Source organism: Limulus polyphemus, unplaced genomic scaffold (genome assembly GCF_000517525.1).
Source record: "Limulus polyphemus unplaced genomic scaffold, Limulus_polyphemus-2.1.2 Scaffold611, whole genome shotgun sequence".
NCBI classification, from domain to species: Eukaryota; Metazoa; Arthropoda; class Merostomata; order Xiphosura; family Limulidae; genus Limulus; species Limulus polyphemus.
In genome coordinates this window covers 370,466-381,196 of record NW_013666221.1, presented here as the reverse complement: position 1 = coordinate 381,196, position 10,731 = coordinate 370,466, and positions in this window count along the sequence as shown.

Genomic DNA, 10,731 nt, shown 5'->3' with positions numbered 1-10,731 from the left:
TTATAAATTTTCATCGCATAAATTGTCTTTTCGACCTGATTGAAACAGACATTTTGACAAAACCAGAAACCCTTTTTCACTTCACTTTTTCTTCAATTTGTTTTTTAAAGGAATTTAATTTCGAAGTTGAAAATAACATTCCGATTTGTTGATATTAATTATATTTTAAATTCCGTTTTTTTTTTCATAATTTGAATTTTATTTTATACATCTTTTAAACAAAGTTTAAAACATTTGTTAACAAAATTTCAAAATTCACTAAGATACTAGTTACGAAAACTTCTTAGTTTATAAATAAATATCAAGCTTAGTATTTTATAGTTAAATTACACACCACGAATATTAATTTCTAACAAATTTTTATTTGATATAGAGAACTCACGTTTCATCATAACCCGATGTAAAATAGTTAACATATGTATGTAAAATCACACATTTAACAAGTATACTGAAACATTTGTGAAAAAACTTCAAGATATACTAATATGCTGTTGAAGAAAACTTCTCAGTTTATAAAATACTGACATACACCTTAATGTAATAATACCTGTCGTATATACGTGTTCAAGTAGATTATAAGTTACTGTAAATGAAACATAAGGGGCAAGTAATAATCAAAGTTTCTTTACTTTAGAAACTATACAAAACATTTCATACATTTGAAAACTAAACTGCCTCTCCCCTGTCTTGCTGACCTTCACCTTAGAGCTTAAAACTGATGTGTTATCTTCAATATATGTAAGTAAAGACTTGTAAAGTATCACACATACATAGGTTTACGGTCTATCATTACAGAATAAACTTGGTAACTGAAACAAACTGTATGTCTGCTATACATTAACTCTGACAATGACCTTATATCAAAACAAATTTATATGTTTTTTACATTATACATAACATTACAGACAGCTAAATGTATATTCACAATATCTGATGGTTCAATAGGATATTATTTTCAACTTCTAGGTTACTACTTTTTTTTTATCTAGAACTCATATAGTTGTCATTTTAAATATTACACACAAAGTTATATACATAGTCTAACTTCTTGAAGGTATAAGCATTTAGGCACCTAGTGAAATATCAGGATGGTCCATCTTACAATTTGGACAATTTTTATCTGAGGGATAAATTCCTCTGTCAGTATGATAACCTTTGATATTTACAAATAATTCAGCTGAAATATGTATGGATTAACAAGATCAAATTAGCTTTTATACAAGTTAGTGTATAATCCTTGTTATACATCTGTTGTTATAAGATTTACGATATTTAGTAAAGTTTTCTGTAGTAACAGGAATAAATCATATCACATTATCACACAGTTATCCTTAAGTTACAGTTATCTAAGTTTTATATTAAAGAATAAAAGGTGACTGGTGAAGAAGGATGACAATTTTACAATAGTTTTGTGATCATTGATGCCTTTTGACGATAAATTAGGGTACATATTGTCAATACAGCAATATTTCTGCTAGTGAAGTCAGGGACAAAGGGAGATCTCAGTCTAAGTAAAAGTAGCAGACAAACACCGAGATAATCGGAGTTTCTCCCTTGTACAGACCTACGAAAAAAACGTATATTCAATCTAAACATACGATGACTTTCTTAAGTTAAATCTGAACGTATAATTCTATTGCTGATGAAGGGCCTCATATCCAGTACTCGAGTTCGTAGGGTCAGCTGGAAATATATCAAAGAATTTGTTAGAATAGTATATAAGTTATTAATGTTATAAAATTTATCTAGATTTAGATATGACACTTCCAGACGGCTGGAAATGTATCAAAGCATCTGTTAGAATAGTATAACAGTTATTAATTTGTATTAACACTTTAGATGAAATATTTCCAGCCGACACTACGGACATTAGGTCCTTCATCAACGATATTTTATGGTCTCTGGACTAGCTAACAAGTTATTGCAAAAAGACTTGGTTATTCTCACCCTATGGATTTTCTACCAAGCATGTAAGTAGTCTTGAATATCAAACACTTTGGACTATGACCACGTGTACTTAATCTGTGATTCATCTCGCTTCTTTACTTATATTTCTTCGAACTGGTGTGTTTTCGTCAAACTCTGCTCTACGTCTACATTGCAACACAATCAGCGCTTACGTCGCACATTTATTAGGTTTAGTCAACTCAGATGACCGTTGACATTCTAGGCAGATGTTTTTTCTAACTTTTATATTTTCTTAAACAAGCCAGTCGGTGTCCTTCAATGAGTCAGACTTTGTGAACTGTGTGTTGAGTTAAAGGTTGGTGACATTACTATATCCAATGTACTGTAAAGAAAGCTTTACATGTCTAGTCCTTGATCACGTGTTGTCCCAATCTTTCTTCTTACAATATATGTCTATATGTGTGTTCTAGTTTGACTTCAGTTCGAGATCACAGGGGCTCGTTAGTTTTGTGTACTTATAATAGAAACAACTTGTAGAAATTTGTACGTGTGTTTTGTAATTGTATGTTTTCATTGACGCAAATTTGACTCCTTCCCCAATTCTATTTGCTTGTGCCTCGAATCCCCAGTTGGTTTCTTAAAAAACTAGAGTAGAAAGCCATGATCGACATCGTACTAAAACGCTGAAAATTCCCGCACCTCAGGGCACGAGCCCTGAATCTTTTCAGCACCCAACGACGCTTCTGGTTTTACTAAAGGATGATCTCGCTTTATAACTTTCGAAACATAGCCTTTTAAAATGTTTTATTCAATCTTTTTCGTAAAAAACAGTTGCCTTTTAGAATATAAAAATATTCATTTTGCAACATTAACTAAATTATTATTAACTGTGACATCCGAACTGCAGATGCGGGGATTTTGAAATACTATTGAAATATAGCTCTGATACCATATGTTGGTAAACACCCAAGACTACATAATGATTAACATACATTCTTGTAGTTAATATTAACCGTATTTGACTGTTGTTAAAATCAACCTATAACTACTTTTTTCCCGTTAAAATCTCTTTCACAACAAACGTAAGAGTGTAAGTAACTAGGTGTCCAGTAGCTCAATGGTAAATATGAAGTCTTATTAACACCGTATTAGGATAAGCACAGATAGTCCGTTGTGCTTACCAACAAACAAATGAGCAAGACAAACAAAGCAAGTAACAAGATAAAGAAACATTCCATAGAAACATTTTTCTTTACTGTAGTAGTGTAGGTGTCCAGTAGCTCAATGGTAAGTATGAAGTCTTATTAACACCGTATTAGGATAAGCACAGATAGTCCGTTGTGCTTACGAACAAACAAATGAGCAAGACAAACAAAGCAAGTAACAAGATAAAGAAACATTCCATAGAAACATTTTTCTTTACTGTTCATGTACTAAATTTCAGTTTTTGCACAGCGAAAATGAAATATATATACCTTTTGGCCTCTAATATATTTACATCTATGCCCTTTCAATGTTTAAGTTCAATAATCACATTTCTCATGATATTTCTTTCCTTTTTTATTTGTTTCAATAAAACTGTAACATGTTAATGATGCGAAAAAAGTCTTGAATCAATATAACCAATAAATTTTTAATCCATTATTTTTTCTAGCTCAAATAAGCTTTGCTTACAAACTTGTTTTTAATTCCTTTAATATTAGATCGTAAACGCGAACATTTTAGAACCAGTGATAAAACTACATGGTTCTTTCATATTCTGTTAATAATCAATATAGTGAGTGTTAACCTCTTTCAAACCCTTAGGGAAAATATTATCTGGAGCTTTAATCGTTCTTTAAACTTCCTAATTTTTTCTTAATCTTGTTTGATCTTGTTTCCATTTGCTCCCCAGTGGCACAGCGGTATGTCTGCAGACTTACGACGCTAAAATTCGGGTTTCGATGCCTATGGTGGGCAGAGCACAGATAACTCATTGTGTAGCTTTATGCTTCACAACAACCAAACCAAATACACGCGTATGCTATGTAAGTTGTACTCGTGCGAAAACGGAAAAGTTAAGACATCATGTAGGAAATAACTCAAGAAAGGTTTGTTTGTTTGTTAGTTAAGCACAAAGCTACACAATTGGCTATCTGTACTATGCCCACCACGAGTATCGAAACCCGGTTTCTAGTGTTTTAAGTTCGCAGACATGCCGCTATATCACTGAGGAGTTCAAGAAAGGTGCATATGTCGTTTGGCCGAAAGGTTGACCACACTATTCTTTTTCCCTTTGAGTGATTTGAACCATTTCTTTGTGTTTCCACACTTATATCACATTTTAGTTGCATTTATTATGTTATTTCTATCTGTAAACTAACCAACTTATTAGTTCTATAAACATTTTTCAGCCTGAGAAATATTGCTTAAAAACTTGTTTATAAATTCTTTAATAACATTGGATCGTAAATGCGAACATTTTAGAGCCATGAAAATATTTCGACGTATAAATGTTTAACGAATGGCCAAAGCTATGAAAAATACAAAAAAAGGAAACAAAAATAAACTATTGTTTTCAATATTTATGTCAATACAACGTTGTAATAAAAAACTTTGTGATGTTACTGATAAAAATACAACTGATATCTCACTTTAGTTTTTGATACTAGATAATTGAACACGATACTATATGTGAAATAATCACAAAATTATCAGTTTAATCGAAGGTCGAATATAACACGCTATATGACATCATTTAGGTTAATTGTCACTAAACTAATCTGTGACTAAATGTTGATTCTTGAGTACAAAGATTTGATCAAATGATATAAGTTTGGAATATCTGACCCTAAAATAGTGTGATGTACGACCATGAAAAGCCTATATGGACTGAATACAATCGTAGGACTAATAATGGTGATTTAGCAAAAACAACAGCCTGTGCTGCTAATTATTTCTTATTCAATTTTATCTACTTTTTAATTGGCTTTAATGAAAACGTTTTTGGGTTGTAAACTTAATTTTCTTTGTGTGTTACTAAAAAAGGTTCCAATTAGTTCGCACCATAAATAAATGTTTATTATTATACTCTGACAATATCTGTCTTACAATTTCACACTGGAAACATGCGGGTAAGAGAGCTTGAATTATGCCATTGTCTGGTTTCAATATATTTCTTATAAGAATTTGATCCTGGATTTCCATTGATATATTTCTACCAGTTACTTATATAAAATTATATATATTTTTATCTTTGCATAAATATAACCATTACTCACACAAAGCTCGCCCAGTAGCACAGCGGTATGTCTACGGACTTACAACGCTAGAAACCGGGTTTCGATACCCGTGGTGGGCAGAGCACAGATAGCCCATTGTGTAGCTTTGTGCATAAATTCAAATAAACAAACAAACAATACTCACACAAAAATTAAAGATACAAAAATTTAAGTCGTCATTCATTTATACATGAAAAACTTCACTGTTAAATATTAGTTCACTATATGATAATATACTCGAAGGAAAACACGTGCTTCGCGTACAAAACATTTTGTGGCATTTTGTATTTGAATGTACAAAGTTTATGAAATGTAAAACCAATCAGGACCACTTCTGCTGCGACACAGATAAGTGACCTTTACGGACAACTCATATATGAAGTTAGGTATGTAGAGTTCTGAACGAAACTAATGCTAATTGTTGTGCAGGGCGTCTCAATGACTGTGAGGTTAAAACTAAGTGGGTTAAAGCTATTCCATAGCACGTGATACCCACCAAACAGCTCTAGTGCAAAAGACATTTTGATCCAAATGGTCTGATAAAAAATGACAAACGGGTCGACGTATCTAGTAAGACACCCCAGGTGTAGTAAAGGTTTCAAAACTTGGGTGTCGGAGACAAGTATAAAATATCAGGGATGTTGCTCCAAGGTTGCTATTCAACAGTCTGACGGTACTCTAAATGTCTGTTAAAAATGAAAACATTCACACACAAACTTTAACACATGAACAATGTTGTCTGAAATTGGTCTTTGAGGGATGACAGATCCATTCCCCAAATATCTTTCCCTTTGTAATACATTATACTATCTACACCCACCCTTCCCTTACGCATGTGGTGACGTCACCCATACTTTTATTACAGTTTAATGAAGTTTGAAACGCTTACCACACACGCACACATGTTACTCTTAATTATATAGACAAAGCTTCAAACTGATGATTTCAAAATAGAGAATAGTATGAAAATTAGAAAGTTATACAGTGATAAACTATAAAAACAGTCTTCGACTTTCACAACTATCACATAATATTATGGAATACTCTTTTCACCCAACATGTGAGAACAGATCTTGTAAAGATCAAACTTACTTGTAATGCCAACCTCACATTTTGCAGTCGGTGTCGCATTTTATTGGACTTGCTCATCATCTATTATGTATTCTTGATTGAGTTCTTTCTTTAACATCTGCAGAATAAGATTTATCTTACGCGAGCTTCCTTCATTCCAATCGGGCTGAAGATGAACCCACAAAACAAAAACATTTAAGCAGCATACATTATACATGTAATAGAAAATGGCTATTTGTTTGTCTTGATTTTAGTTGAGTAGCTATTAGCAGTTGGTTAGTGGTATCCACTTCACCTTTAGTGCTATTGTAATATAAGATCACCACGACTGTTGTATTGTTGCCATTTCAGTTTCTAATATAGTACTTAGCAGCACAAGTACTTACCAATTCTTCAGACAGTAGGAGGTGAGGATATCAAATTCAATAAAAAAAGATTTAGTTAAGAACTCGGTACGTCCGTTTCAACTCTATGTTACTGTATCAAGTAATGTTAATTATATATTTGGTCATTTCTTGGCCAACTTCAGTATTGTAAAGAAATTATCACAAGTTACATTACGCTTTGTGCATTTCTAACCCCATATATGTCCAGTACAAGAATTTCTTCTTCTCCTTTTTTTTTTCGGCTGTTTTTCTTTTTTTATATATACTTGATTATTATCTATGAGATGCGTCACTGTCACAAGAAGTCCAAATTTTGATTACAGGTTTTACAGGTTTGCTTGAAATATATGAAGGGGTTTCTGCCATAGAATGTGACTGGTTCTGCCTCAAGGGTCACATTTTACGATGGTACATATTACTGCTGGGAGTCTGCGTTAAATCATTGAATATTCTTACGATAGGACCCCATTTTTCTTTTTCTTCTGCATTTTTTTTTCGTTCTTCAGCATCTTGATGAAAATGTATGAAATCTGTTGAGTGTCATTGCTTGTAGAAACATTTGCCTGCAAAAGTTCCGATTCATAAACTTTTGGATTCCTTCGTTTTTGATTTATGTATATCAACTAGCTCTACCACACTGAATAATTATTAGAGTTCGTTAAGATCTAAATATTTTCTTTTTCAATATATCACCTCCTTCAATTCTATGGTTAATATGGTCTCAAAATACAAAACACGACGTCATTAGCACTTTTTACGTGATGAAGCTCCAGTTTATGAACGCAATAGACAATTTTATTGACAGCAATTAATATGGATATCAGTTACCAAACTTTAAGTAACATACTTCATGAGTCTGGCTTCAAGTCGATAAACCCTGTCTCAATCACTATATTTAATATTAGAACGCTGCACAATCTGTTTGAAGTTTATAAAAATCACCAGATTTGGTTGGTTGTTTGGCTGGTTGATTAGGTGTTTTCTTAGTGGAAAGCTATATAACTCCGGATTTTAGCGCTGGTCTCTAGAGAGACACTAGGCTTGAAAAGAAAACTTTTGAAAGCCTGTAATTCTTCATAGATGAGTTAAGGCTTAACTTATCTAACAATAATCGATAGGTTCATGTTCGGATAGCTATAGGTGAACGATATTGTCAGTGAAATATAATTAATGTGACCATTTTGGTGACAGTTTGGTTATTGTGTGGCAATACATCCATATGAATAGACGTACAATCTTACAAGAGAAATAAAGTCAAACAGTCTTTTTTTTTCCGACATAAATAATGCTTAGTGTCGTAATGACAGGATTGTTACAAACTATCTTATAAAAGAAACCATAGATGGATTAGACAGCAAAAAAGGTTCGAGTTAACTCATACAGAATGTATTTGGGACCTATTCGGTCGCTTCGTACGTTAATGCTTTAGCTTATCAAATGACGACACAGAATGTTGTGTTATGGTTACTGAAGAGCAGGACTGGTTCAGAAATAACCGTGTTCGCCGACTTACCAGAAGAAACTGTATTGATATCAATATCGTCGTTATTTTCTTATACGATTCTTTCCCACAAGTTTATTTAGTCAGACCTCTAAGGTTACCATTTTAATTTTGAATGAAAAAGATGAGAACACGGCGAAGTTCATGTTGGTGAAACACCCTGATTTCTCCAATTTCAACCTACCCAAGATTTAAGATTTTATCAATTGATAAATTATCAATGTCAATTCTTAAGTAAAACAAAACAAAAAACACGTACTATTGAGTGATATTTGAAGTTCGAAATTCTAACAATTCATCATGCACAAGCACTATTGAACAATTTAAGTAAAAAACACGTACAACTGAATGGTATTGAAGTTCTAAATTCTAACAATTCATCATGCACAAGCACTATTGAACAATTTAAGTAAAAAACACGTACAACTGAATGGTATTGAAGTTCTAAATTCTAACAATTCATCATGCACAAGCACTATTGAACAAAAAAAAACAAGTACTATTGAGTGGTACTTGAAGTTCTAAATTTCAACAATTCATCATGCACAAACACTATTGAACAATGTAATTACGTAGGTAAGGCGATGTGTTTTTAGGAACTGGTTACTGAATATGTTTAGCGCTAATTAGTGAATTATATAGTGTCGTCTTGCTATTTAACTTTTATAATTTTCAATTGAGCTCTTTTTAATAATTTTTCAACCAATATATTTTAAATTAATTAACACACTAGTCGATGTCGTAATCAACCCAACCACACAATATCCATGTGTCGTTAGAATATTCAGTGACTGAGTCAGTGGGTACAGTTACCTGCAGTTGCTAAAGAACGTTTTCTTCCCACCGTTAGAATCTGATGATGTTATTGACACGTGTTTATTCTAGCAAGACAGTATACGTTTTTGTTCGTGAACCACTTAAAGCAAACTTACCAAATTTCTGGATTGGCTGTGAAGGACCCTTACCATGGGGTGCTGCTTTTTCCCAATCTAACGTCATTGGACTTTTAGCCATTGAGAAGCATCAAGTCCAGTGCTTAAATCTCACATCCAGTTACACGTGCCGATCTAAAGGTCGCGTCAGAGAAGTTCTGGTAACAGTTCCAGAACACGTGCTTGTCAATCAGTTTGACAAGTGGCGAAGATGCCTGTAGAAATGCACCCAGGTCGACAAACATTATGTGAAGGTGGTTATAAAACTTGTTTTCTGCATGACTTTATCCTTCGTTGTTTGTTTGTAATTAAGCACAAAGCTACACAATGGGCTATCTGTGCTCTGCCCACCACGAGTATCGAAACCCGGATTCTAGCGTTGTAAGTCCGAAGACATATTGTTGTGCCATTGGAGGGCCTTTCGTCGCTTAAAAACTATTAAGTTTAAAGTGTGTACAACCTTCCGTATACATCCTGTAAATTACATTTACTTTCATTCGGTCTACCTGAGAGACATCGGAATAAAGTCGCGATAGACAAGAAAATTATATAAAATATGCAAGATTAATTTCATAGTACAAATATCTGAGGACTGGTATGAAGAGATGAAAAAATCCGGCCATTTAATCTCAGGCTAAATATGGCGTGTTATATCAGACTCATTCGCACTATTTGCGATATAACTTCTCCTGTGTTCGTTTTTTCATTGCTGTCTTTAACATTAATTATCATGGGCACACATAAGGTACTATATAATCTTTGTTTTAGCCTTAAAAAGTTCAACCATATGTGAGCTTGGAATTCTCTACCACTATGAAGAAATGGTTTTCTCTCCTTAAACTTCAGAAAAGTGTATCAGCTTCAAGTTCGTATATTTAATGAAATATTAGAACATGAATAGCTTCGATTATGTATCTCAAAAATACGCCTGACTCTCAGAGAGCTATGTATCTATAAATATGGAAATGAAAGAGTTAAATTTTTGTTTATACATATAATAAAACAAAATGTATCACAGACTAGTTGTTCATATCATAACTCAAGAATATTGAAGTTAACACAATGAGTTTACTGTAGTAGAATGGCCTTAAATAAATGATAAAATTCTTGTGTAAAATCATACATAAATACAGTTAAAAACACCAACACTTTTCGATTTACACAATTAAAACAAATTTTGTTTGCGACTTATCTATAATATCAAATACACTCTGTATGTTTCGTCACCTTCAGACAAGTTGTTAAAGTCACTATAATCAAATATAAAACCCAATCTATCATTCGACTCGCCACTTGTCACTAGGTTTTTACTGGCTTGGTAGAATTTCAACCCTCATCAGTAACCCTGAAAAACAGAGAAATTTAAACTTTTTTTTTCTCTGTCATTTCATTCCATCCCTAAGGTCTAGCAGGCCAGCAGTGTTACGCCCTCTCTTCGGCCATAAGGTAAAACTTCAGAGCATAGTGTATTTTCTACTGTAATGAAAATAATTCCAAAACGGAAACTGAATGGTTATAAAACTCGCCAAGTGTTTAACAATGTATTTAACCAGTGTAGAAGGTAAGTGAGATAAGGTTGAGTCTTTGTGTGGTGTGACCTGGAAGTTGATTGTTGCTTTTTATGCCAGATACCTACCGACAGAAATTTAATCCAATCCACTTGACAGGTATTT